The 10,286-nt window shown below is 36.7% G+C and overlaps 1 pseudogene across 1 annotated transcript; it reads right to left on the reverse strand.

Annotated features, from left to right (window-relative positions):
* Window positions 1-5,612: 5,612 nt before the first annotated feature.
* LOC148954131 (uncharacterized) lies at window positions 5,613-8,688 on the reverse strand (annotated as a pseudogene). The gene is made up of 2 exons (XR_016141502.1): window positions 8,444-8,688; window positions 5,613-5,765 (listed from the first exon to the last, which is right to left on the reverse strand). The product of XR_016141502.1 is annotated as an uncharacterized LOC148954131 (transcript).
* Window positions 8,689-10,286: the final 1,598 nt, after the last annotated feature.

The raw sequence follows: 10,286 nt of genomic DNA on the forward strand, positions 1-10,286 counted from the left end.
GTCGAAAGCTTTTATAATGTCCAAAAAGATGGTAGACACTTTAAAACCAAGGTCCAGGGCAGTGTTCACAACACCACAGAGATAAGCCACAGCTTGTTCGGTCGTGCGTCCATTTCTGAATCCAAACTGGGTGGATGTTAGTATTGAATGGCACTCTAAATAATGGTACAACCTCCGGGAAAAGCACTTTTCCACAAGTCTTGACATGACCGGTAAAACGGAAATCGGGCGATAGTTACTTACCTCACTGTGATCACCCCCTTATGAACCGGTGTAATTCGTGCCAACTTGAAACAAGATGGAAATACTCCCTGTTTAAAACAAAGATTTATTAGGTTAACTAATACATGCGATATAGCTGGCCACAGATATTTAATTATCCGTAGAGACAAAATGTCACTACCAGCTGCACTATTTTTCATGTCGAAAATTATTTCTTTTACTTCACTCTCGGTCACCGGTTTCAGGTAAACTGAAAATTCTGTTTCGCTATTTCCAAGGTAATGTTGGAAAGGGCGGTCGCCATCCACTATTCTTACTCCCTCAGCCACATTATGTCCAACTGTAGCGAAGTGGTCAACAAATTCTTGGGCTATATCAGACGGGTCACTTAATTCTGCACCTACTCGACCAATAATCTGATCCGGGGCGACTGTGTGGGGAGGATTTATGAGCTGTTTAATTATCCGCCATGTTTTATTGGGGTTTCCAGCTGCATCACCAAACTTTTTCTTATAATGAGCTTCCTTTGCTTTTCGCAAAAGTCTATTTAATGCATTTCTGTAGTTTTTGTATATCCTTTCATTAACATCACTAGGTTGTAACATTTTCTTTTTAAACAGCAAATCCCTTCGATTTATTGATCTGAGCAATCCTTTTGTCACCCACGGCTTCTTAGGCATTTCTCTGCGAGCTCTTTTCCGTACCTCTTTAGTGCAACTAATCAGCAGATTATGCAGTTTATTATAGAATTTCACAAACTTCGCATCAGCATGATCAGGTAGAGCTAGCTCTTCATCCCAATTAACATCCATTATTTTGTTTTTACAATCACGGAGGGCACTAGGATCCAGTACTTGTGTAATCTTATTAAACCTGCCATTTACCGAAGGAGAAGTCTGCGTCGATGTTGAATATGAGCCAAAAACACCAAAGTGGTCCGAGGTATCACTAACCAGGACACACGGATTAGAAAACGGTACATTTGTAAAAATGTTATCAAGGCACTTCGCAGTTGACGCAGTTACTCGAGTACTTACATTAATTGACGGAATCAGGCCATAAGAAATCATCATATCTAATAGAAGATTAGTCTTTTGACCAGGATCAATTAGGTCAACGTTTAAATCATCCATCAAAAAACAAGGGGTCTCCACTGTAATATTCTCTCGCTGCTGCTAAAGTTGGTCAACAATTTCAACAACCGCACTCTAAGGAGGGGGGTATGCAACAATAACAAAAATTTTGAATTTATCAATATAAAACTGAAACACAAACGACTCAAATACCATTTCTTTATAAACCGACATATCACTTTTTACCGTTACCTTAATATCCGAGCGAACATACGCTGCCAATCCCCCATGTTGACGAAGCTCCCGATTTTTGGTGAATAAAGAGTATCCAGGAATCCGCAGCAATTCAGAATTATGCTTGTTAAGCCAGGTTTCCGTAAGGCCTATTACCTGAAATACAGAGAGACTAGATATATCATTAATAAAATCAAAGCTGGAATTCAACCCTTGGCAATTTATATGGAAAATACTGATCTGCTTCTCATCCCCCCGGCTCTCCGAAGGGACATCACTCAAAAACACATACCTTGAATCCTCACATGCCAGCCGACAGCATCCACCAGGATCAACGTTCTCACTCAAAATTTCATTATATCTTTCAAAACTTACTTTTTTACTTTCCAACTCCTTAAAATCAGGTGTACCTGGAGGTGATTCATTCATTCTAACCAATTCTTACAAGAAACCTTGCGTGCGAAAGAGGGAACCAATAAAGCATATAAAATGTCCACGGCACTCGGTTACAAAAAACAACACATAAAAAAAAAACAAATTCCAATTTACTCCCAACCATCTGGTCATTCATAAATAATGTCAATATTCTTTTCCAAAATAGAACTATATTATCGAACCAAATTCCGGTCGCAGTTAACGGGCATTGGTAATTTTCACCAAAACACATACAACAAAGAAACAAAAACAAAAACACGTATTGGGTTTCTGCATTCGCAGTTTCGCCCATTACATTCCCTAATACTAGTGGGTATCGTAGCTATTTCAAATCATCACATTTATTAACACACATTTCATAACACACGAAAAAAAAAAAAAAAAAAAAAATAAAATGTAAAAAAAAAAAAAAAAAAAAAACCAACAAAAATACAAAAAAAAAAAAAAAATATTTATAGGAAAATAACGAAAATAATATTTAACTGGAAAAAAAATCATAAATAATAATATAAATTAATAATGCAAATAAAGAAAAAAAAAAATACGGAAAAAATAAAGTAAAAAGAAAATAAAATAGACTAAAAAAAGAGAAAATAAATTCAATTAAGAGCAATAACAATCAATAGCTATCACTAATCAGCCATCACATCACCAGGTGCGTCAAACCGTCCGCCACTTCTTTCTCCTCGCATACGCTCTGGACTATCATTATTGCAACAATTTACTGCGCAATTCACTTTCGTTATTAGGAAAACAACGAAAATAATATTTAACTGGAGAAAAAAAAAAAAAAATCATAAATAATAATATAATTAATAATGCAAATAAAGAAAAAAAAAATACGGAAAAAATAAAATGAGAAGAAAATAGACTAAAAAAAGAGAAAATAAATTCAATTAAGAGCAATAACAATCAATAGTTATCACTAATCAGCCATCACTTCACCAGGTGCGTCAAACCGTCCGCCACTTCTTTCTCCTCGCATACGCTCTGAACTATCATTATTGCGCAATTTACTGCGGGCAAACTGATCTAATTCAGGAATAGAATCTTCATGTGAGTATTTCGCCAGTGAACCATTAAGTCGGTTAAAATTCAGCATTGGTGGAAAGCTTTTCGATACCCAGGCTTCAATACCGATTTCACGGAGTTTAATTTTCTTACGCAGGAGGTCATTTCTCATCTTTCTGATTTCAGGAGGAGCGTCATCACTAATGTAAATATCGTGAAACCCAGCAATTGTCTTGCCCCTTAGCGTTTTAGCGCACTTCAGAATTCTCATTTTCTCATCTTTATCAGCAACCTCAACTTTAATAAACTTTTTTAGTTTGTTAACCTGAAGCACTTTGAGGCGTGGTACCGGGGATAGCTCAAGTCCTTCTGTAATGATACTCGTGCAAATTTCCGTAGCATTTTGTTGATTATCAGTTGGTACATTCCACACAATAATGTTGCTCTGAAGTTTATCAAACTCCATCTTTGCAAGCCGGCATACTGTCTGGTTAATAGCGGACCTTTGGTTACTAATTTCATCTGTCATTATTTTGTACTGTTCATTAAGCAAATCCTTCTGATTTTCAATCGATGATATACGCTGGTCGCTTTCCACGTTTCTTTTCTGAAAGTCTGAATTTGAAACCTCTAGTTGCGTAACACGATCACCAAGCGACTTAATTTTATTTTCAAGTGAGTCCAGTTTATCACCATTGCCCTTGACAAGACTTATTAACGTGTTAATTTTTTCACCAAGACTCGATAATGTCACATTTTGAGACGAAGTTGAACTAGCCGACAAGTTTAGGAAACTTGGCATGTCATTTGTGGGATTATCACGCCTCCTTTTTCGTCCCATTTCTACCACGCAAAAAGAAAAAAGAAAACCAAAATTGGGCTTGGCTTACCTCAGAAAGGATTGAATTTTTTATCCACGCCAATCCGAACGTGCAGTTCGCTCAGCCACCGTTAAAAGGGCACGGCTAACACCCCTCACAGCTGCAGAAACAGCTATCCAAATTACAGGAACATCGGCAAAACAGCAATGACTTTACCGTTAGGCACAACCAGTCAAAACTGATTCACTTGCAGTAGCAAAAATTCACAAATCGCCACTGGCATCTGATATAGCCACGACACCCACGAACGAGGTCTTACTCGGTCAAGAGCATACTGAAGACTCGAGTTATAACAAAACCTTCATCGCCAACCACTTTTAAGGCCAATTTGTCAGCCAGAATTGATAAAGCTGCTTAGAGACACGATAAAATCCAAAAATAATTTTTTTTTACGATCAAATTACCAATATCAGCTCCTAAGCCGGCTTCAGTTATAACAAAACCTTCATCGCCAACCATCTTTAAGGCCAATTCGTCAGCCAAAATTGATAAAGCTGCTTAGAGACACGATAAATTCCAAAAATAAATTCTTTAACGATCAAATTCCCAATATCAGCTACAAAGCCGGCTTCAGTTATAACAAAAACTTCATCGCTAACCGTCTTAAGGCCAATTTGTCAGCCAAAATTGATAAAGCTGCTTAGAGACACGATAAATTCCAAAAATAAATTTTTTTTTAACGATCAAATTACCAATATCAGCTCCAAAGCCGGCTTCAGTTATAACAAAACCTTCATCGTCAACCATAATTAAGGCCATTTTGTCAGCCAAAATTGATAAAGCTGCTTAGAGACACGATAAATTCCAAAAATAAATTTTCTTAACGATCAAATTACCAATATCAGCTCCAAAGCCGGCTTCAGTTATAACAAAACCTTCATCACCAACCATCTTTAAGGCCATTTTGTCAGCCAAAATTGATAAAGCTGCTTAGAGACACGATAAATTCCAAAAATAAAATTTCTTAACGATCAAATTACCAATATCAGCTCCAAAGCCGGCTTCAGTTATAACAAAACTTTCATCGCCAACCACTTTTAAGGCCAATTTGTCAGCCAAAATTGATAAAGCTGCTAAGAGACACGATAAATTCCAAAAATAAATTTTTTTACGATCAAATTACCAATATCAGCTCCTAAGCCGGCTTCAGTTATAACAAAACCTTCATCGCCAACCATCTTTAAGGCCAATTCGTCAGCCAAAATTGATAAAGCTGCTTAGAGACACGATAAATTCCAAAAATAAATTCTTTAACGATCAAATTCCCAATATCAGCTACAAAGCCGGCTTCAGTTATAACAAAACCTTCATCGCTAACCATCTTTAAGACCAATTTGTCAGCCAAAATTGATAAAGCTGCTTAGAGACACGATAAATTCCAAAAATAAATTTTTTTAACGATAAAATTCCCAATATCAGCTACAAAGCCGGCTTCAGTTATAACAAAACCTTCATCGTCAACCATAATTAAGGCCATTTTGTCAGCCAAAATTGATAAAGCTGCTTAGAGACACGATAAATTCCAAAAATAAATTTTCTTAACGATCAAATTACCAATATCAGCTCCAAAGCCGGCTTCAGTTATAACAAATCTTTCATCGCCAACCATTTTTTAGACCATTTTGTTAGAGAGTATTGTTAAAGCTGCTTAGAGACACTATAAAATCCAAAAATAAATTTTCTTAACTATAAAATTCCCAATATGAGTTACAAAGCCAGCTTCAGTTATAACAAATCCTTCATCGAAAACCAAATGTTAGGTCATTTTGTCTGCCAAAATTGACGAATTTCCGTGAGCAATATTGGCAAAAGGGCCAGCATGAACCAAAACAGGAGTTCCCTCTAACGTCTGCATAAGGTTGGGATTGACAGCATCTTTCAACAGAACCATGAGCGCCCCTGTTACTCCCTGTAACAGGGAGTTTGAAAATAACAGCCTTCAGTCCCTGGACCAGATAGAGTCTAATGCGAAAGAGCTAGTTTAGCTCTTGTTACTCCCTGTTACGCCCCTGTTACTCCCTGTAACTCCCTGCAATGCTATGAATAAGTATTAAAGCTTGTATGATAATCTAGCATTTAGACTTGGGAAAACTGGTTTTTGTTTTCGGATGAAGTTTTAAACACCAGAACTTAGGAAAGTTACCTCCCCCCCCCTCTCTTCCCACTGGATTTAGAAAAATACTTTTTTTTTTCATGGAAAATAATCTTTATTTGTTATTATCATTCGAAACAAAGTAAAAAATTCACCACCCACCTACATTTTGAAAAATATATTTTGCCCCCCCCCCCGCTCATAAAAGAAAGACTCGCACTGGGGCTCGATTAACGCTGAATACATAACAAACCATCTTAAAAACACTGATGAGTCAATTTACTCTAAAACGATATTTTTCAATTAAAATGATTTCGATTTTTATAAAATTAAGACGATTATTAAGCATGTGTGATAGATGGCTCTACAAATGCACGTAAGCTAAAGTTATCATGTATTCAAAGATAAATAAAACAATGAGAAAAAAAAACAACAAAAAAATGGTTAAACTGTTCCGGGTCCTTAAATGCAATTTTTTGTTTCGTTGTTTGTGTTTAATATGGCTCCTGATTTCACCCCCTAATTTTTATTTCTGAAGGCAGTTTAAAAACTTGACTTTATTACCTTTTTAAAATTGTATCTGTATTCATTTTTCTATTTTTTATTTCTTTGTTTCATTGCCTTCGCGCCATGCCCTCGAAAGTTTGGCTTTTGACAATCTGATATTTCATTTTCTGCGTTTTAATTTATCCTATCATAAATCATTGTACCACTCGAAAAAGCCGTAATATCATCAGATCCCTCTTTTATGCTTAGGAGGGTAAAACTAGCTGTGACTGAAATATAACCAGTGGCCAACTTCTGCGACTCACTGCGGAAATCTTAGATACTATTGCTCTAAATAACCAAAAAACAATGATTTACATAACAAAAACTGTTTCTTTAATAGTTAAAATATCAATTTTACAGCAAATATGGGTATTAAGGCTTTGGAAAAGTGACTTTGGTCTTTCGATCATCTTCCTAACCCAAATTTTAAACATGAGAATCCACTAAAAAAGGAAAAAAAGAGAAAAAAAAATCCAAACAAGTAGCATATATTGGAGGAGGATGTGCTCCCCACCTACATCTCCCTCTAGATCTCAAAAAATACCTTTTATTGGGATATTTTCACAGTAAAATTTCTTTTTTTTGGTTCTTCATTTGAAAAAATGGAAAAAATAAAATAAAAATTTGCCCAAATATTGAAAAATACTTTTTTTCCCATCCCCCTGCCCTTTCAGTTCGTGAACTGATGCTATTAGTCTCAATTCAACATGCCAGTCTTTGTGTGATGGTCACCAGCTCATAGTCCCTCTAGAACTAAGCACTATTTACGCAAAAGTGGTTGAGCATTTTATAGCCCTGCGCGTGGCTTGTTGGCTACATGTAGTACATGAAGTTTTCTTTTTTACTCTGATCGCTCGTGCTCATTGTTAGATTATCAATTTCCTTACACAGCTTGTTATTAGCAATTCTAAAAATTTGGTACCTGACAAATTTAAAATTCGCTTAGAATCGTTGTCGCGAAACGTTGGCGGCTAAAATTGGCGAAACGCTCTCCGTTCCTCAAGGGAAACCAGGATGGATCTATGAAGAAGAAGAGATATGAGGGACATTGCCTATATTATACTTAATTTTTAAGCATCTATTTTTGATTGCCTCTATTCTGTCCGATAATGCTTCGGAAACAATAGTATGCCAAACTGGGTAGGTGTACCCAAGGATTAGGCATATAAATAAGAGGAAAATTCTCAAACAGTGTGTTTTAGGACGTTAGAACTTTTAAGGATTTAAGGAAGGAAAGTAGGGTACTTATGCACTGTATGACATCATTAATATAGTGCCCCCATTTCAATTCAATTGTGACTACGACATCCCAGTAATTTTACAGTGTTCACTGGATAGGGGGAGTGAAAAAAGGGGAGTTTCAAGGTGTTTAATGATTAAAATTGCTGACTTTGAAGGGTTGACTGTCTTATCTTTAACAACAACTTCTTTGAGGGTAGAGATGGTAACCTTCTCGTGGTGCCCTTGGGAGCAGTAAGCAAAATAGTGGCCTATTATTGCTAAATTTAGTCACCGTCCAGCCACTGGCCGTCCTTCCAAGTGTCTGACCAGTAATGGTAAGTAAGTGATGGGTACCAAAATCATACCCAGGGGGGAGAAGGGTAATTTTCCGGAGTACACGGTGCACCGACCAGGGCGTAAGAAAAGGTCCTAAGAGGAGCAATCTTAAGTGCGATAAAGAAGTTATCTTGTTAGCACCGATTCCGAGGATAAAACCAAAAATTGTAAACGCGTTTTGAAAAAAAATGTCAAGTGAGGAAACATCGCTATTTGAAGCCTGATTCAGAAATGGTAAATCCAATTTTGATTAACCTTAATGGTAAATGTTTTTACGACATCGAATCTATGGGAATTTCAAAAATATATTAGCAAAGGCAGCCAAACCACAAAAAAAGGCATAAACATTGCATAGATTAATCACTGGAAAAACAAAATCAAAGTTTTACCAGATCATCTGCGGTTACAGGAAGGCCTGACTTATTGCTGGCAACCACAATCCTACCCAGTCTTTGCTGCATATCTCCTAGGGAAGTGGTCAGCACTAGAATTACCATGATTTCGCTAGCAACTGCTATGTCAAATTGAGCTTGTCGTGTTTTATTCTTTTCTTTTGATGACTGACAAACTGTTATTTTCGCAGGAAACGATCATTTACGTCAAGAACTAAAAGAAATAATTTACTTAGTTCCATTTCCTAATCTTTCTCTCACCTGTTTAGATTTTGATTTGGGGTGGAGCGAACCCAATTGGATCGAGGCTCAGGCCTGAAATGCCCATTGCCTCGACCCATAAGCGACTGAGCTTGCAGAGTCACACTAATGACCCCCACCCAAGTCAAAACTTGGGTCTTGGCAACAGCACGATTGGAACCTGCATCCCGAAGAGCATAGGACTCTATGTCCGGTGTGCTCTCTACTCGGTTCGAGTAGATTCTCTTCCCCTGTTTACTTTTATGAGTAAAACGAATAAAATAAAACATAAATGGATATCTATCGAAACTGAATAAAAAGAGTTGTGGCAAGGAAGTAGCCAAGGACTACCACAATCAAAATACGCTTATGCTTTCGACACGTGGAGTAGGCTCCCCGGGCTATTGGCTAGCAGGATGCCCACTTAGTAGGCATTTTGAAACGGTCCATATTGCTGAACAGAGGACATCACTTAGCTCAAGATAGAATTCAGTTTCTCGGTCCTTACTTCACGCGGGTGTAAGCTCACGCTTTTGGTACTCGAACGGGTTCTTACTTTGCTCGTGTCGTTATTGCTGACCTCTTATTTGAAGTCCTATCACCTAAAATTGGACCCATGTACTAAAATAAAGCACAGAGGTTAAAGCATTAAAACCGTGCCGCTATTCAAAATCGATTTTTCTGAACTTAATTTTAGGGCAAGAACTATAGAAGTTGGAATAGAGCAATCCGTCCTAACTGTTTTAAGAATATTTCTACAGATTATTCCTAAAGAAGCTCTTAGCCACAGAGCTTAAATTCAAAAGTATAATCATAATTTTTAATACTCGGAACTTTTGCGCAATGACTTTTCGAAAATTTCGTCTCAATTGTTGGAAATTCAAAACATATTTATAAAATAATCATAAAAAATAATAAGACAATACAAAATCTTTGGCCTACTATGAGAAAGTTCGATTCTGTTTACCAGTGTAATTTTGCTTTGTTACACATGGTTTTATTTTGACTTTAATTTTCATTTTATTCAATTTTATACGGGAATATGTTTTTGGCTAAAATCAAAATATGCAAAATTTGGATGGTTTAAGGCTACGTAATCGCAATATCATTATGCAAAGTAAGATAAAACTAAACTTCCGTTCGTAGAAATACAAACGGGTTTTTAAGTGCCTAAAAAACCCATAGTCTGGAAAGAACATTATATTAGTCTTTAACAGGTCTTTCAGTCTTTGTGTCAGTCTTTAAAAGAAAAGTAAAAACACAAACGAGGAAAAGGGGGGGGGGAAGCGAAGAGAAGAGGCCATAGCACCCCCCATAGAACCACTTACCGGCATCAAACGAAAAAAAAGACAGGCAAAAAGAATGTAAACAAAGAAGTAGTTGTTGGTGTAATTAATGCTGGGATGAAGGCCACTCCCGGGTCCAAGAATTTTGTTCTGCTTTGGGTTTAAACACCACCTCAGTAAAAATCAGTAAAAATTTGGGCTTTACTGAAAACAAAATACGTTTGAAATGTTCTTTCATATATGACAAATTATCAAAACCTTCAATTGAACCGACCATCCACAGTCATTTGTTGGTTGTTTTTTTTTTTTCAGTA

Source organism: Artemia sp. Qi Xiang Cuo, chromosome 3 (genome assembly GCF_049724085.1).
Source record: "Artemia sp. Qi Xiang Cuo chromosome 3, ASM4972408v1, whole genome shotgun sequence".
Lineage (NCBI taxonomy): Eukaryota > Metazoa > Arthropoda > Branchiopoda > Anostraca > Artemiidae > Artemia > Artemia sp. Qi Xiang Cuo.